The 16,640-nt window shown below is 42.3% G+C and overlaps 1 protein-coding gene across 1 annotated transcript in view; it reads left to right on the top strand.

Annotated features, from left to right (window-relative positions):
• The first annotated feature begins 232 nt into the window (after positions 1 to 232).
• Positions 233 to 16,640, top strand: part of NDP (norrin cystine knot growth factor NDP) — a 36,150-nt gene continuing 19,742 nt past the window's right edge. Inside the window, exon 1 of the mRNA XM_027448992.3 lies at positions 233 to 247. The gene's annotated coding sequence lies outside the window, so the exon portion shown is untranslated. The remainder of the gene's footprint in view (positions 248 to 16,640) is intronic.

Raw genomic sequence — 16,640 nt, 5'->3', positions numbered from 1 at the left:
CACTACTGCACTTTTCAGTACCTAAGAGGGAAATCAGGAGAGCTTTCCATCCAGTATTTCTGTTCAACTTGACTGGCGTTTCATAAGAGGAGGCTTAATGGGGAGGTAACAGCAGTAGGGAACAGACTCACTCCCCTTCCTCCTTTTTGGCTCTGCATCTCGGCTCTGAGAGGTCCGTCTAAGGCGTCCATCTGCTCCTGGCAAGCACCACTCCAACACCTGTGAGCCAGATGTAAACAGCTGCATGGTAGGTGTCATTTCTGATCCAGCCTTAATGCAAACCATGCTTAGGAATGATTACAAATGGCTCCATAAAAAAGACAAAATGTATAGCACAGGTAAGTAGCACCTCTTTTTTTATTCCATCTTTCCTTTTATCTTATATGCTTTCATATCTACGGTATAGAGCACGCTTTTGTGCTGCAGGATGAATAGCAGTCGAATTTCATTAATCTGGTCTCAGTGTATTAAATCGTTTAAGTGAATGCTGAAGTTGTATGCTCAATCTAAATATTTGTTTAACTGCTTTCCTGGATAGGGATACCTTAGTACTGTTAGCTACCTTCACTAACTCTAATGGCTAGCCTAGCAGGCTGGCTAGTTCTTTCTTTGACATTTAACTTTGTACATAAGACATTACCTAATCTGATAGCAATTTCTGATAGCAAATTCCTTTAAATACTGCAATCTCTACGTACCACAGATTTTGCAAGGTCATGGTTACACAGGAAAGTACCTCCTGAAAACCCCTCTGTTTAAGGGTAAGTTGTCTTTGCCTTTGAGGCATCATTGTAAGAGGCTACAGTTGCCTTTGTTCACCCCCCCCCCCCTTCCAGAGATGGCTTTTCACTACTTGCTTCCCATTACATTTTCCATTTTTGGAATACTTTGGATTGACATCAGAAGACATTTTTTTTTTTTTTTAAACTTGCAACTTCTTTCCTTGTCCAAAGGCTGCTGTTAGCAACTGTACGGAATGCACTGAGCAATTTCCAATAGTCCGTATGGCTTTGCTGACAACTTCAACAAATATATTGAATTTTAATTTGGATCTTGATATTTTATAATCTCACATTTTATAATATCACATTCCAGGCAGTTACAGTTTGATTTTCCTGTCATTGTGAGCTATTTGTGTTTTCAGCAGGCTGCTGAACAGTTTATGCTGTGTCAGATCACGCTGGTTTCTCTGTAGTAGTCTCATTATAAGCCCCCAAGGAAACATATTCTGAAAAACAGGTTTGGATCAGACTGGATGTTAAATCAAGGTTATAAAAAACCTTCATTTTCCTTCATGCCATTCCTCTTCTTCCTTCCTTTTCCTTCCCCTTTCTTTCTTTCTTTCTTTCTTTCTTTCTTTCTTTCTTTCTTTCTTTCTTTCTTTCTTTCTTTCTTTCTTTCTTTCTTTCTTTCTTTCTTTCTTTCTTTCTTTCTTCCTTCCTTCCTTCCTTCCTTCCTTCCTTCCTTCCTTCCTTCCTTCCTTCCTTCCTTCCTTCCTTCCTTCCTTCCTTCCTTCCTTCCTTCCTTCCTTCCTTCCTTCCTTCCTTTCTTCCTTTCTTCCTTTCTTCCTTCCTTTCTTCCTTTCTTCCTTTCTTCCTTTCTTCCTTTCTTTCTCTTTTCTCTTTTTCTTTCTTTCTTTCTTTCTTTCTTTCTTTCTTTCTTTCTTTCTTTCTTTCTTTCTTTCTTTCTTTCTTTCTTTCTTTCTTTCTTTCTTTCTTTCTTTCTTTCTTTCTTTCTTTCTTTCTTTCTTCCTTCCTTCCTTCCTTCCTTCCTTCCTTCCTTCCTTCCTTCCTTCCTTCCTTCCTTCCTTCCTTCCTTCCTTCCTTTCTTCCTTTCTTCCTTTCTTTCTCTTTTCTCTTTTCTCTTTTCTCTTTTCTCTTTTCTCTTTTCTCTTTTCTCTTTTCTCTTTTCTCTTTTCTCTTTTCTCTTTTCTCTTTTCTCTTTCTTTCGTTCTTTCGTTCTTTCGTTCTTTCGTTCTTTCGTTCTTTCGTTCTCTTTTCTCTCTCTCTCTTTCTCTCTTTCTCTCTTTCTCTCTTTCTCTCTTTCTCTCTTTCTCTCTTTCTCTCTTTGTTTTTCTTCCTTCCTTCCATCTTCCCTCCCTCCCTCTCTCCCTTCTTTCTTCCCTCCCTCCCTTCATTCTTCTCTCCCTCCCTCCCTTCTTTTCTCCCTCCCTCCTTCCCTCCCAATCCTCCTTCCTTTGAAGCCTATCATGCGTCTTTTTCCATTTGCCACCTAGGGTAGGTATTTCCAGTGAAGAGAAAGCTTTAAGGTTGATCTTACCTACCAACAAGTCATGTAGCTTAAATGAACTTATAGCCACAAGACACAGGATCAAAAGGTAAATGATAAATAAAGGCAATGTCCATATGTTACTTTTCCAACTCAGTTTTGGATACATTTCAGAAACCTTTAGAATGTGAAGTACCTTTAAGTAGATTTTTAGTGGTTTTCGAATCAAACCCCAGTAAAGCACTATGAACTTGAAACTTACGGTCAATTGTTTCATGTTTACTTTATAAAATAAATAGCAGCCATTAAGTGATATCCTTACTTATGTCCTTACCAAAATTTTAAGGGAGAAATAAAACACAAACATAGAGTTAAAAGGAAATGCCTATCTGCAACCACTCAGTATAGAAGAGAAGCAGGACTGGGGATGATTTCAATATCGCCTTAAATCAGGAGATCAGTTAATAACTGGTCTCTGGTATGGGTGCATGTTCCCTGCCATTTCTGCAATGCAGTTTCCATGGTATCACTTCAGCGACAGGTCCCAAAGAGGTGGGGAGAGACCAGAGTTGACTGCCTGCTGGTACTATTGCATATAAATATGATTCCCTTAATCTTCAAATGTCAAAAGAAAATGTAGAACTGTCAGGCCAGGCTGGCAACACCAGTTGTAGGTTGGACACTTGAAAGTTAGAGATTCAGTAAATACATTTTTTCCCTTGTTTGCTCTTCCTATCTCCCCCCACCTCTTTTCCTACCAAACACTTTTCTCCTCCATCCAGCAGTGAGATGAATCATTTTTGTTCCTGTTCCAGGAAGTTCTAAAAACAATTTTCAAAATTTAATCTAAAGTAAGAAATGGGGCAAAGGAAATAAAACAGGTTGGGATTACTTAAAACTAAATTTTCAGAACACCATTTTGATAACTTAATTTATAAGGACATAGCAGGCAAACAGAAGATGACATTTAATCATGTTTAATGTCAGAACAAACTCTTAACACAAAAAAATTACTTTGATTCTCTTTGAAAACCAAGAAAACTTTACATTCCTTTGAGAGCCTTGTATGAAGGTTGTGTTTCACTATTGAGGGGAGAAAAAAATGAGAAAAGAACAGTAGATAGGTTGGTTTTCCCCATCAAGAAAAGATCTGAAACACAGACTCCATCTGGAAAGCAAACAAAAAAAGAGAAGAATTTGCTGAGTAACACTTGTTAACAGTTACTGGCACTGTTCTTGAATCTAAATGAGAACTGTACATTGCCTTGATCTGAGTGTACAGCCTCTGCAGTTATGTGGCAAAGGAGGAAAAAAAAAAAACCCTACTTACACCATATTTGTGTTTAATCCAAAGCACACATGAACCAAGACTTAAAAAGTCACGCAGTGATTCCCCAAAGCTTCCAACCCTACATTGACCTTTGCAGACCTATATATATGACTCAGTGTTTCAAAACCTCAAGACCCCATAGACTCCCTGAAGGCATTTGCCTTCTGATTCCCAGCATTTGGTGCTGGACAGGTGTCTGGATGGTGTGGGCATCTCACATGTGTTAGGAGGAGGCTCCTTCCTCACCTCCTTTCTGTAGCTGCGGGATGGGTGACCTCCTGAGAGGGTCCATCACTGCCTGCCTCAAGTTGAAGCTTCTCTGCCCAACTCCTTGCATTTTTTCCTTCTCACATGTGATTTCAGTTCCCAGATGCCAAAATAGCCCCATTGTGTTGTGAGTGGTGGTGCCCTACTGCATGTCTCTGGCGAGGCATAAAAGCTGAAGCTGGGAGGTTTGTTTTTTGGGGGACCTTGCTCCCAGATGACCTGACGGACCCCCACTTCTTCATATGGGTGGAGCATGATGCTGGCTTCAGCCAGAGTTTCCTGCAAAGGGCTGAAGGGATTTTTTATCCCCCACCACTTTTTTTTTTTCTTTTTTTTTTTTCGTTTTTTTTTTTTTTTATTATTCTTTTATTTTCTCTGTCCCTTTTTCACATTGGCCCCCTGCCCATTGTAAAAACTGCTGAGAATGACAGGATTTTCATTTTTCTCTTGGGACCCACCACCACTTGGATGGCAACTCAAGGGCATCAGGAGGCCTCTGACATGGTGATGTGAGCACCAGAGCCCATTTTCCCTGAGGATGTCCCTGCCTGTTCTGGTGTGTCTGGGGGGCACTGCTGCTGATGGAGTTCCACCAGCTGCAGGTCAGCAAATGAATTAGCTGTTGACTGGTGGGTTTCTCTCTTATTTGTAGGTTTCCGGTCTGATGTACACATCAGAATTACCAGATGGGTTTTATCAGATCTTCTGGATTTTTTTAATATTTCTGATTTGGTAGCATTAGTGTGTTGACTGCAGACAATCCTTCCATTTAAGGCCATAGAAATTAAGTCATTGCACAGCTCCTGGGAGGAGTTGTATATGTGGAAGAAAAACTACGTTATTAGCTGTCTGACATAAATGAGATGTAGTTATGCCTGCTGTGAAACAGTTACAAAGCTTTTTGCTTCTTGTTTTTTTTTTTTTTTTTTCCTGTGCTGCTCCTGTGCCAGAGAAGATGGTAATCTGCATAAATTAAAAATTATATAGTCTTCCAAACTTCAAAGCAGGTGGTGTTTCATCTATGCCATGGATGGAATACTTTGGGATCAGAGCATGTCTCCCTGCACAGGAGGATGCCAACAAACTCTCTCCTTCAAGATATGTAATAAATGATTTTAGCATTTTAGCGAGGTGTCTGCCTTCACCTGGAAAATCAGAATTGGCAATGGTACTTACAGAAAATGCTTATATAGAGATGTCAGTGCTTGAGTATTATGAGCAGTCTGAGACTGCTGTGCTGAACAAAGATGTTCTTCACTTCCTTACAAACTAGACGTAGAGCTAGCCTCTCAAGCTTGGTAGACTAGTCAATTGAAGTAAATTGATTTGATTTACCACTACAGAGAATCTGCATTGTAATTTTAGTATTATAAAATTCCAGAAGACATCATTTCTGTTGTCTATCAATGTCATTTTCTCCAGGAAATTGCGGAATAAATGTAAATGGAATGTTCTGTGAAAATGTAACCATCAAAAAACCAACCAACCAACCAAACAGAAAAACCCACAACCCAAAAACCCAAATACCCAGACAGACAACATCAACAACCCATGATATTGCTTTTATTCATCAGAGATTTGATTTTAATAATTTTGAAAGGTTTTCTTTTGGAGAAGCAAAACCATCTGGATTTCCTAATTTGATTCATGTAATTCAGTAAACTGTTGTGCCATGCCGTGTCATGCTGTACCATATCATGCTATATCAATCATAAAACCCTAAGAATGGCAGCACCACACCAGGCAGAGATCCACATCAGCCAGCATCCTGTCTCCAACAGCAGCAGCAATGGATCGCTTTTAATTCCTGTGGGAGATACGGAAACTAATTCACCCCTGGTGTTAATAGTGTAGGGATGTGGTAAATAGTGTTTGGATGTGGTAAAGATGGGCATTTCTTCTGTTGTGTTACCTAACTATGCTGTAAGCATCTTTAGAAGACATAGTGCCAAAAAGCCAACGTTTTGTCTACAGTACAGGTCCTCCAGACAGTTGCATGGGCTTGACCTACTTCCAGGGTGGCCCTGCAGCATTACTTCATGTCTTAGATATACCAGAACAGTGAGCTTGCATGACTATTTCCAGATTATGAACCCAGGGACAGGCAGTTCAGGCATGTATGGTGAGTGAAGAGGTAACAGAGGCTGCAGTGCCACAGTGCCTTCATGGTACACATCAGTATGTTCTGCTGCTACTGCATCGATATCATATGGTGTTGTGCACTGTTCAGCGTCACTAAAACAATCAGTCTTGCTGGCTATGACTACCTCTCTTTTCAATATTTAAATCTGAGGGCCTTCTGTTTTGAGCCAGAACAACAACAACAAAAAAACAAAACACAAAATAACAAAATGATAATTCCTGCAGACTGACCATACTTTTTCCACATTCAACAACACGATAATAAACTATTAATATTGCATCCACAATCTCCAGAGCTTTTTAGAAAGCCTAGAGCACAGCTATGATCCCCTCCCAAATTTACTATGAGAAATTAGAATCCTACAGTGTTTTAAGTATTGAAACAATAAAACTGTTCCATCCCATTCATTGGATTTATTAGATCAATATGTACTGAAAATAACAAATAAGATACTATCGCAGTACAGCCAGAAGGGTAAATTTACACCAGCTGCAAAATTAGGAAATCCTCCCTGATTGCGTAAGTGCAAGCAGGTTTAACCATGAAACCGGCCCCCACTTTTTGCAAGCTGGAGTTACAGTCTTGCCACCTTACTTTCCAGAGTGGTCCTTTGAAATTGCAGAGGTGAGCTAGCAGGATGAGGCACTCTGGTTACAAAGCATCTCCTACAGTCATTGGAATTTACAGGCTGGAAGCAGATTGCAACATGAATTTGATCTTACATAGGTTGAAGTTTCGCAGTGTCTCAATTCAGCAAAGGGAACACAGTAAAAGAGGGAGTGGATAACTGGAGCTTTTATTATCGTTGGATGTGTGTATGGAGCTCAGGGTTCAGACCTCATGGCCAGGAAACCTGACGAAGGTCTGTGTCATTCATTCATTCATGCATTCATGCATTTGTTCATGGCTGAGTTGTAAGTAGTCATCACAGCACAGTAAGAAACTCTACAACTCACAACCATAACTGCAGCTAGGTCTTACAAGAACCTCCAAAATTAGCTTCCTGTTTCTTTCCTACCAGGCTAAACACAACAACCATAACAAGGAGCAAACTACAACATGAAAGTTAATAGCACATAGGCAATGTACTAATTATTTCACAGTTGAGTGAAGATGCTGGCCTCACCTGAGGTATTTGCACTGGTGCTGTTAGGAAGCAGCAAACCCACCTGTGCTCTGGAGCACAGTTCCCAGTTTGCTGTGATGAGACAGACTGGGCAGGGGCTTACGAGCACCAGTGGCTGCATTTCCACACCCCATGGTCTGACAGATGCCCACAAGGCTGTGTCCTTGTCAGATGTTCTTATGTCAGGTGCACCAGAACCTTCTGCCTATTCTCCAGGGTTTTTCAGTTCCTCAGTTGCCATCCGTGTGGATGCATCTGAGTTCCAGCTCCAAAGCCACAGGCCCACATAGCATCGGTAAGACTGAATTCCTTCTCTGTGAGATTTCGCTTGAAGGCAGCTGAGTGGGGTGGTTTAGAAGAGAGCCAAGGAGTGGGCAAGACTAACACAGCATAGACCAGCAGGGAACCACACCTGAGCTTGGTGCCTCAGCCTCTTCTACATAGAAACGTACCCAGACCTTTCCTGCCCTTCCTGTGTCCTTTAATATTCAAAGACTTCTTAAAATTTTCTTTTCAGTGTTTGATAGGGAGTGGGAAAACCAGGTGCCTTCACCATGGCCAACAGCTTGAGCCACTGTCTGTGGGGCAGCAGCCTGGGCAGCATCTGTGGCAGTCACTGACCAAGCTCCCAGGTCTGTACATATTCTTCCCTTCTGACAGTAAGACTGCATACGAACACCAGGAAGCTTTATGCAGTCCAAAGGTGGGTTTTCATGGCAGGTTTCTTGAAAAACACCTCCAGCTTCAGTCACTGCAGAGTGAGGCAAGAACATCTCCTAAATGCTGAAGGCATGCTCAGTTTTAAGAAGGGCTCCTGCCCAAGGGTGGCGTGTCAAGTATAGCGTATAACATCAGACATGTCCTAAAAGCCACTGCCCTCTGGGAGATGAGGAAAACATTCTCTCTTCACATTCTGATCCCATTTTCCTCATCTGCTCAGTAAGCCATGTTCCCTCCTGTGGGTGGGTGTGGGCTCCCCACGGGTTGGCTTTCTCCCTGGACCACTGCTTCCCAGCCCTGGGCTTGCTGCCCGTGCCCCTGGCCAGGGTGGGGATGGAGAGGGAGAGGTGCTGCTGTGCTCTGCTCTGCAGCTTGCGGGGAGCATCTCTTTTCCCTGGAGCTCCTCTGCCTTTTCCACTATTGTTGTTTTTTTTTTTTTTGTTGTTCCAGAGCATTCACCCTTCGGATGAGATCAAGGATGTAACATTTTAAAAATCCTTGACACTCTTATGAACTCTCTTTCATTTACACATGCCTTTATCTCCTTCAGTGGAAAACAACCCATTCTGGGCCCTTTCTTTTCTTATGTTATGCTGTCTGTAGCTTTTCTTTCAGTGCTCGTAACCCTGTCAGACCCCTTATCAGCTTGTGCAGCTCTGTCCAGCCGAAAATTGATTATTTCCATTTGCCGAGGGGCTGATTGTCCATTTATCTAGTGCAACAACATTTTTCATTGCTCCTGTGAGTAAGCCCCTTCCCTCTACTGGTGCTGCTGCCATCCTCCTCACCCATGCTGTTCACCATAATTTCATGTGTATTCTTTCACAGACCACATAATCTGCAGCAATTCTTGCATCTTTTTTTTTTTTCCCAAATGCTGGGCATTAGCTGCAGCTTGAGAAGACATGGCTATCGTATGTGCTCTTCCAGCAACTCCCAGTGCAGGCTTGGCTTGCCTTTCCTCCTCAGGGGTTTTTCCTGAGGTGTCTCACAGTCTCTGCTTGACCTTTCATCAGCTTGTCTGTCCTAGCTGACTTCCTGCACTTGGCAAATCCCAATTCCTTTCCCTGGAGTTAATTCTGCTTCCTTCAGGGAAGGCTCTGAAGCTTTAGCTCTGCCACATGAGGGCAAACTTGCCTTTGTCTGTCCTCTACTTGAAAACAGCCAGCTCAGCCCCAGGAGATCTTAAGCAGCCATGGCCCAGCATCTTCAGTCCCCTGGGCCTGCAGAGGACTTCGCCTTGGAGAGAGGAATCCAGATCTCTCCTTTTTAGTGGTAATAGGGTGGCAGTGGTTTACAGTGCTTTTCTCAAGTTCAAAGATGCTTGAATTTATAACCGTGTGAGTCTCTTCTCTCTTTCTGTGCCTGAAGTCTGCCTCTGATTTACATGTATGCTTGCAGCTTGAGGCATATTCTATATCAGAAGGAAAGATGTTCTTGCTTTCATGTGAAAAAAAAAAAAAAAGCTTATAAAAATTGCATAACTTGCCAAAATTTCACTCATATCCAAATCCATAACAAGATCTATTTAATTCCTTATTCTAAGCTTACAGGACGGTGGAGTAATTAAGTTCATATGTTCATTTGGACTGGATAAACTGCAGCACTCCAAGAAAGCTCGGTGGGCTCCTCTGCTGTGGAGACCAGGAGGTAGAGCAGCCGGCTGCCAAGGTGGACATCAGCCTGGTACCAGGTTAGCACATACAGCAGGGTCACAGGCTGCCCCAAAGGCCTCAGAGCCTTGTTGGCTCCCGTTAGGTGAGGATCTGGCCCCTGGACAGTCTCTGAATTTCCACAAGCTGCCTTCTGCAATTTTGGTGTCTGCCCACACACTGTGCATCAAAGCTGGGGCCTGCACACAGCTGGGTACAGACATGTCCTTGGGGCCCTGTTTCCAGCCGCTGTTGCCTGAGGAGTTCATCTGAGTGCAAAGGGACATGTGAAAGCAAAGGCTAGCACAAATTTGGGCGCAGTTAAGAAGCTGCCCACAGGGAGAGCTTGAATGATCTCTAGCTGTTTTTAAAACCGCTGGGAGTTTGTACTGGGGACATTTGCAAGGCTGAAATTTCAGTGGGTTGGCCAAAATGAGCATGTCTGAAGAGCTACCTGAAAAGAGGTATTTAAATGCACAGGTTTTGCAACTGAGGGCACAATCTGAGCATCCGACCATTCCACCATAATGACTTTTGTCCTAATAATAACTTAAATGGTTTCCTAAACATTAACTTGAACTTGCTCAAGGGAAGGGCCTTTCTTTGGTTATAATAATTCCACATGAAATACAGCATGCACATTGGAGGGTAACTAGAGCTAATGTCAATTATGAATCACAAATTTCCTGCTCTAAATAGCATTTCTTCTCAGCAACTTCACATAAGGCAAGCTGCCCTCCAATTTTAACCCAAATTGTACAGCTGGTGCTGATTTTCACTTACTGCTTCTTTTTTAAATGTGAGGTTTTGTACAGGGAGTGACCACACAAAGTTGGGTACTAAACAAATTAATTGTATTTAATTTCAGATAATAAACAGCATGGAAAAACATCTCCACTTTGGTTATTGCATTTTTACTGAAAGAAAATCATGTCATGTAGGTATTGGCAGGGGGCTATAACAAAATAAGGTTGCCATTATTAGAATCTGGTTGTATCTTGCCAGGTCATTTTTGCTGCTATAAGTGAAACTACGGAAGAGTTCTTGTCATTACAGAAATGTTGTGCAAATCACACTCCTACACCTGATATACTGAGGAAGGCAAAAAAGCTCTCTTCAAGTAAGTGGAGTGACTCCTGCCACCTGAGTTGTGGGTTTTTTGTTTTTTTTTTTGTGTGCAAACTGTATTGGAGATGAAGCTACAGTTTCACCCTCAGAAACTTTTGGGATGGTAGGGCATAAACCAACTCTGATACCCAAGGTGCATCATGTATCACCTGCATGGGGAGGCAGAGATGTAAATAAACGCTGGAGAAGCATGGGAGAAATTCCTTGGGAGAAGAAACACCACAGGTAGGCTGTGTTCCAAGGTATCAAACTCCACAAGAGAAACCCATGAGGGGCATGATTAAGACTCCTTCACGCAAGAGATTAGGGTTAATAGAGCCTACTTTTAGATGTGGTTTGGAGATCCAACAGGACACATCATAACTGCTCTTTGATATTCAGATAAGCATTTGACAGGTTACAAATCTCTGCAGTGTATTTCTTCCTCCCTCCAACAGATGGAAGAAATACACTGCAAACTCTACACTGCACATCAAGTGTTATTATCCCATACTGTTTGACACAAAACTTTCCTGCAGCCTCAGGAAAAAAAGCAAAATACTTAGCATTGACCTATGCACAACTATGGATATCTGGCATATTATGTATACACAGCATATGGTTATACGATAATTTCAAGCAACCTTTAAGGTGGAATTCATGTGCCATAACCAAGGCATCCAACAGCTGGATTAGTAAACCAGAACTCTTGGCATCTTGGCCAACACTCTTGTCTTCCTTTGTTATTAATGGAAAGAAACAGATACTGCCAAGAGGCAGTTCAGCCTAGCATCAGCGAATAAACAGCCCTTTGAGCAGCACCTATTTGTAGTTTCCACCAACAATAAGAGGAACCAAGAGCGACTAGCTGAGTCTGAGATTTCTAACTTCAGGAAGGGCAGAGTAATCCCACAAGTATCTGCAGAACTGTTGATCCATATCACTGAGATTCACAGAAGCACAGCAGCTTTCCTCTTTCTTCATTAGATACAAAGAAGTGGCAGTGGCAGGCAGAGTGTGGTAGAAATGCTGGCCAGCATTTTGTCATTGCAGTACCCTAAGATTTGACTCCTAAACAAGAATTTAGGAAAAAACATTAGCACCAGATCTTCAGACTAATGGTTAAAATGATCTGGGGAGGTAGGATGATGTGTTTGCAGTCCCATGGAGTAGTCAGGCCTGTGCTGTTTATACATGATTTACCCTTTGCCTGGGCATCCAGAGTGGTGCATCCAGTCACTCCAAAGGAGATGGAGATAGGGATTATGGTGGCCACAGTCTCTTTGAGGACAAAGATACACCATCTTCTAAAATCTGAAGGTGGAAAAAAGACATCTTCACTCTAACGTTCATGATCTTCTTATAGGATTGAGCTGCCTTTCTGTCCACCACCCCTCACTGTAGTCTCTCTCAATGGCTTTACAGCCAGCCAACTAATTTCAACCAATTTTACAGCAAGGCAGAGGTCTCAGAGAAAACTAAGTTTATTGATAAATTCTTGGACATGTAAGGAGGCATGGCCCCTAGACAAGAGTGCTGCATGCTGTTGATATCTGGCAGAAGGGAACTGAAGCACACACGGTTCATCAGTCTGAGGTGAGGAGCTGCAACACTACAGATGAGCATGTGCATGCTCACCAGTGAGGGCACACTGGCCCTTGCTCAGTATTCTGGTAGGAGCTTTAAAAAGAAGTAGAAATTTCTGTGGGAGCAAAAGGCACTACTGAGGCATGGTGGGACACCACATCCTCAGGAGATGCAGGGGACGGGGAGTTGAAGGTAATGAAAACCTGAGTGGGCAACTATGAGGGACATAGGCTTAAAAATGTGTAGGAATCCAGGCTTCTTCACTTCTCCAATACAACCCATTCTCAAGGCTCTGTGCTGAGTGCAGGGGAGCCTGAATGGCATTAATGGTGAGCAGCCTTTTGCTAGGAGGGCAGAGCAGTGACTCAGATCACTTTAACCTTCCCCATCCAAATCACCACCCACCCTCCTTCCACAGACATGTCCAAGCCATGTTCATCCAAGATCTCTCCCTGGTACATTGTTTTCCCAGCCAGGCTCCTAAGCCTGGCTTTTTTAAGCACTGGTACTCCAGCATCATTTGCCTCCTGTAGGCAGCATACCTCAGAGGAGACCTACATGACTGGCTCCCACTGCTTTGCTGAAGAAAACAAGAGGACACCAACGCGGGGGGCACACCAACTTCTGGTCATGGTACAGATGCAGTTTCACAGCATTTAAAAAAAACATGCGTTTCATCTGTAAGTAATATGTCTGTCTGAATTCTGTGGTAAAACGTCTAAGCACATAGTCCAGACCCAATTTTCACAGTATTCTTTATAGCAGCCTTAGTCCCTAAATAAAGGGCGCTTTGCTCTAGTAATGACATATGTGTAAGCCACTGAATAAACACTTCCAGATACTGTCTCTGAACAATACCCATTCATGTGTTCAAAGAAATACTAAAAGAAGAGGCCCGTTTAGATTATGGAAGAATATATGCAGGCAGGTGTTTAAATAACGTTGCAAAATGCATCTCAGGGAATGCATGGCAGGATGAAATAAGGTGTGAAAAGCATCTGTTGGCTGGAAAGACATTTGTGGCACCTGATCCTGGGTTAATGTACATGGGTGTGTAATTTTATGTGTTGGGTTTATTATTTACCTGATATTTATTTGGATTATTAAAAGAGATAGAAAATAGCTCCTCTTAGGATTCTGGGTATCTTTTGTCTGTACAAAATATATGCTCTTTATATAAACATTATGTTACTTGTTACTATAGACCCTTCCCCATCGTTACAATTCTTTCAGTTCCCCTTACATTCCCAGCTGTAAAAAAAATACTAATAGCCAAGTCCACCCTTTACCAATTCAATAATCGAACAAAGCATCATCCTTCCATGAGCTGTATTCCTATGCATCCTGCCCACTCTAATTGCTTGCAGAAATAGCATGCGTGTCTGTGTCTGTGCATGAGTATATATCTAAATTTAAAAATTGTCCTTGCAAATTTATTCTATTCATGGCCTTCACAGGTGCAACCAGCACATATACCAAGTTGTGCCTCTTCTGACAGTACATTTGATGGTATTGTGGTCTGCCACCCATCATCTCAGAAAGCAAAAATTGCACAAAAAAGACTATGAACTTGCAGCACTGGAAAATACTTCAAAGTGAAACTTGAGGCTTATTTTGCTGCAGAAATCAGAATGCATTTCACTAGCGCACTATGTGGAGGTGAAATCCTTCTCTTTTGAGGAGGCAATGAGAAATTGACAATGCCAATGAGGCAAAGAATTCAGTTCTACTAAGTTGCAGGTAAAGGTAGTACAATGTTTTTCTGAGAACAAACATCGCATCTTGTAGGGCATATTGAGGTCAAAAAGGGAAGCAGGTAAATTAGGGCTGCAGGGCTACAATGCATTTCATGAGGATAGAGCCATGAATGTTGGTAGAACTCCATTCAGAAGTGGTTCTCTATCTCTTCAAAACTACTGCTTCAGTACTTCTGGGTGGTATTTATCCTGCTTAGTTTTATCTATCTAAAAAATTGGTATTTAGTCCTACTAATTTAGCAAATTTTCCTTTTTTGTTCATGAGGAGAAAGATTGTTACTGATGACTACCTTACACTGGCCTGAAATGAATGCAATTTGGAATGGAAATTCTCAATTTCCTGTTGGGAAAGCCTAAACTAAACTTAGTTTTCAGGTGACTCCTGTGCAAGGTAAGATAAATTCCCCTGAAGAGAACTCAGATTAAAACTGGGATGGCAGCGGGATCTTTAGATCTTCTGGAAATCGTACCAAACATCTGTGGTCTTCTCAAATGTCTAATCATCTTTGAAAACTTAGCTCTGATCCATTCTTTCTGCTCTTGTTTGTTTATTTAAAATACTGTTTTTATGGGAAGGATTAAGTGACAGTGGCTAAGAGAAGATGAAGATTTATGAACAACTATGAAAAAGTTATAGGCCATTACTTTTGGGGAGTTTGGGAGGAGGGGAAAGGCTATATTTTATACTTCAGCTTTTGTGCTTGCAATCGTGTGTAAGTTCATTCAGACCACAAATGAGGGTGTCAGTTTATAAGTTGCCTGCCTGTGTGGTTAATTAACTGCTGATTAACTCCTACTTACTGCTAAAGATGGACTTGAAGCTGAAGATGAAAGATTGAAAGCAATTTTTAATTTAAAAAATAAAAATTAGTCCAATGTCTGCAGATTTTCCTGTATTAGGAATCTGTAAAGCTGTAGTTGTGGTAGGAAACAACTGAGTACTACTTCTCAAAAATGCCTTTTTGACATGTAAATGATAATTAATGAGCATTTAAAGTAAGCCTGGCACCCAACAAGTAACTAATATGGATATTGTCTACTATAAACGACACAAAGAAAACATATGCTGCACTAGTAAGAACTTAAGGAACATAATTTGCAGTAAGGATGGCACATGAGTTGTCTACTATCTCCTGGCAAATTTCACCCAGGAGCTACTTAGCCTGGCTTTTGTCTTGGACATGGCAGGTCCTGAGTGTGAGCAACCAGGTACGTGAACCACACCCTTCCCATGGAAAAATAATATCCATGTTTTTTCCATGGAAAATAAATAACAAGAGACAAGTGGATATAGCAGCTGAATGACCAAAGGGCCAATGACTTCAGTTCAAAAAGCAGGAGTTGGCTAAATTCAAAACTATTGTTCCGAGTAGTCTATTTGTTTAATATAAGTGCAATGTCAGAACGTTGGTGGCATTTCAGCCTGCAACTCCAACAAGGCAAAGATGCTGTTGAGCTGTGCCATTGTGCACCCTGGGTGAATGTGGCAAGGGAGGCGGAGGGCCATGACACATGCAGTCTGTGAGAGAAACCCACATCTGGCTTAATCATAGAATTGCAGAATAATAGAATGGCTTGGCTTGGGCCATTAAATATCATCAGTTCCAACCCTGCCATAGGCAGGGATGTCTCCCACCAGAACCGGTTGGCCAAGGCCCCATCCAGCCTGGCCTTGAACACTGCCAGGGATGGGGCATCCACAGCTTCTCTGGGAAGCCTGTGCCAGTGCCTCACCACCCTCTGAGTGAAGAATTTCTTCCTAATCTCTAATCTAAATCTCCCCTCTTTTAGTTTAAAACCATTCTGCCTTGGCCTGTCATTATCTGCCCAAGCAAAAAATTTCTGTCTGTCTTTTTTATAAGCCCCCCTTAAGTACTGAAAAGCTGCAATGAGGACTCTCCAGAGTCCTCTTCTCCAGGCTGCAGATCTCCCTCAGCCTTTCTTCATAGGAGAGAGGTGCTCTGGCCCTCTGAGCATCTTTGTGGCCCTCCTCTGGACCCACTCTAATGGTCCTACACCCTTTTGGTGCTGGGGTCCCCAGACCTGGACACAGCACTCCAAGTGAGACCTCACAAGGGCAGAGCAGAGGGGGACAATCACCTCCCTCAACCTGCTGGCCATTCCTCTCTTTAAGAGTCCAAGCAAAGTAAACACTGAATATGAGGGGAAAAATGTGCAGCAAAACTCACATCCCAAGGATCTGGGTCCTAAGTGGATCATTAGCTTATCCCACCAGCCAAACCTGGCTCTGCAGCAAGGCAAGCCAAAGAATGTCTCCTTTATTGTTTCCATGATGCTTACTCATCTACAAGCCATTCCCCTTTTAGATTATTCTATTTTTAAGGCATAATTTCCATCTGCTCTTTGATCTTATACCACATAAGACATTTAGCTAATAACATCATCCATCAAATACCAACTTTCCTTTAGAGTTCAAACACAATCGACACAGGACTCCATCCATCTGCTGGCCAGTGCCTCTGAACAGATCCAGCTTGTGAATGGCCAGCTATGTCGCCTATTTTTTAATTAACTGGCTAAGGTCTGCTCTTCCTCGGGCTCCCGTACTGCCTCAGGATGACTAGGGGGCACTCCAAAAGGAAGGGAAACGTCCTCCTCTTGGGGAACAGAGAAGGAGGTTCAGTGCATCCAGAGCTATGCACATCCAAACATGTTTGGGATGCGCTCGTTGTAAGTGTGTTTCTCCACTGGATGGAGTCTG

The sequence above is a fragment of the Anas platyrhynchos genome, chromosome 1, assembly GCF_047663525.1.
Source record: "Anas platyrhynchos isolate ZD024472 breed Pekin duck chromosome 1, IASCAAS_PekinDuck_T2T, whole genome shotgun sequence".
Lineage (NCBI taxonomy): Eukaryota > Metazoa > Chordata > Aves > Anseriformes > Anatidae > Anas > Anas platyrhynchos.
Note: the sequence above shows the minus strand (reverse complement) of the source record. Positions and strands in the feature narration are given on the sequence as shown.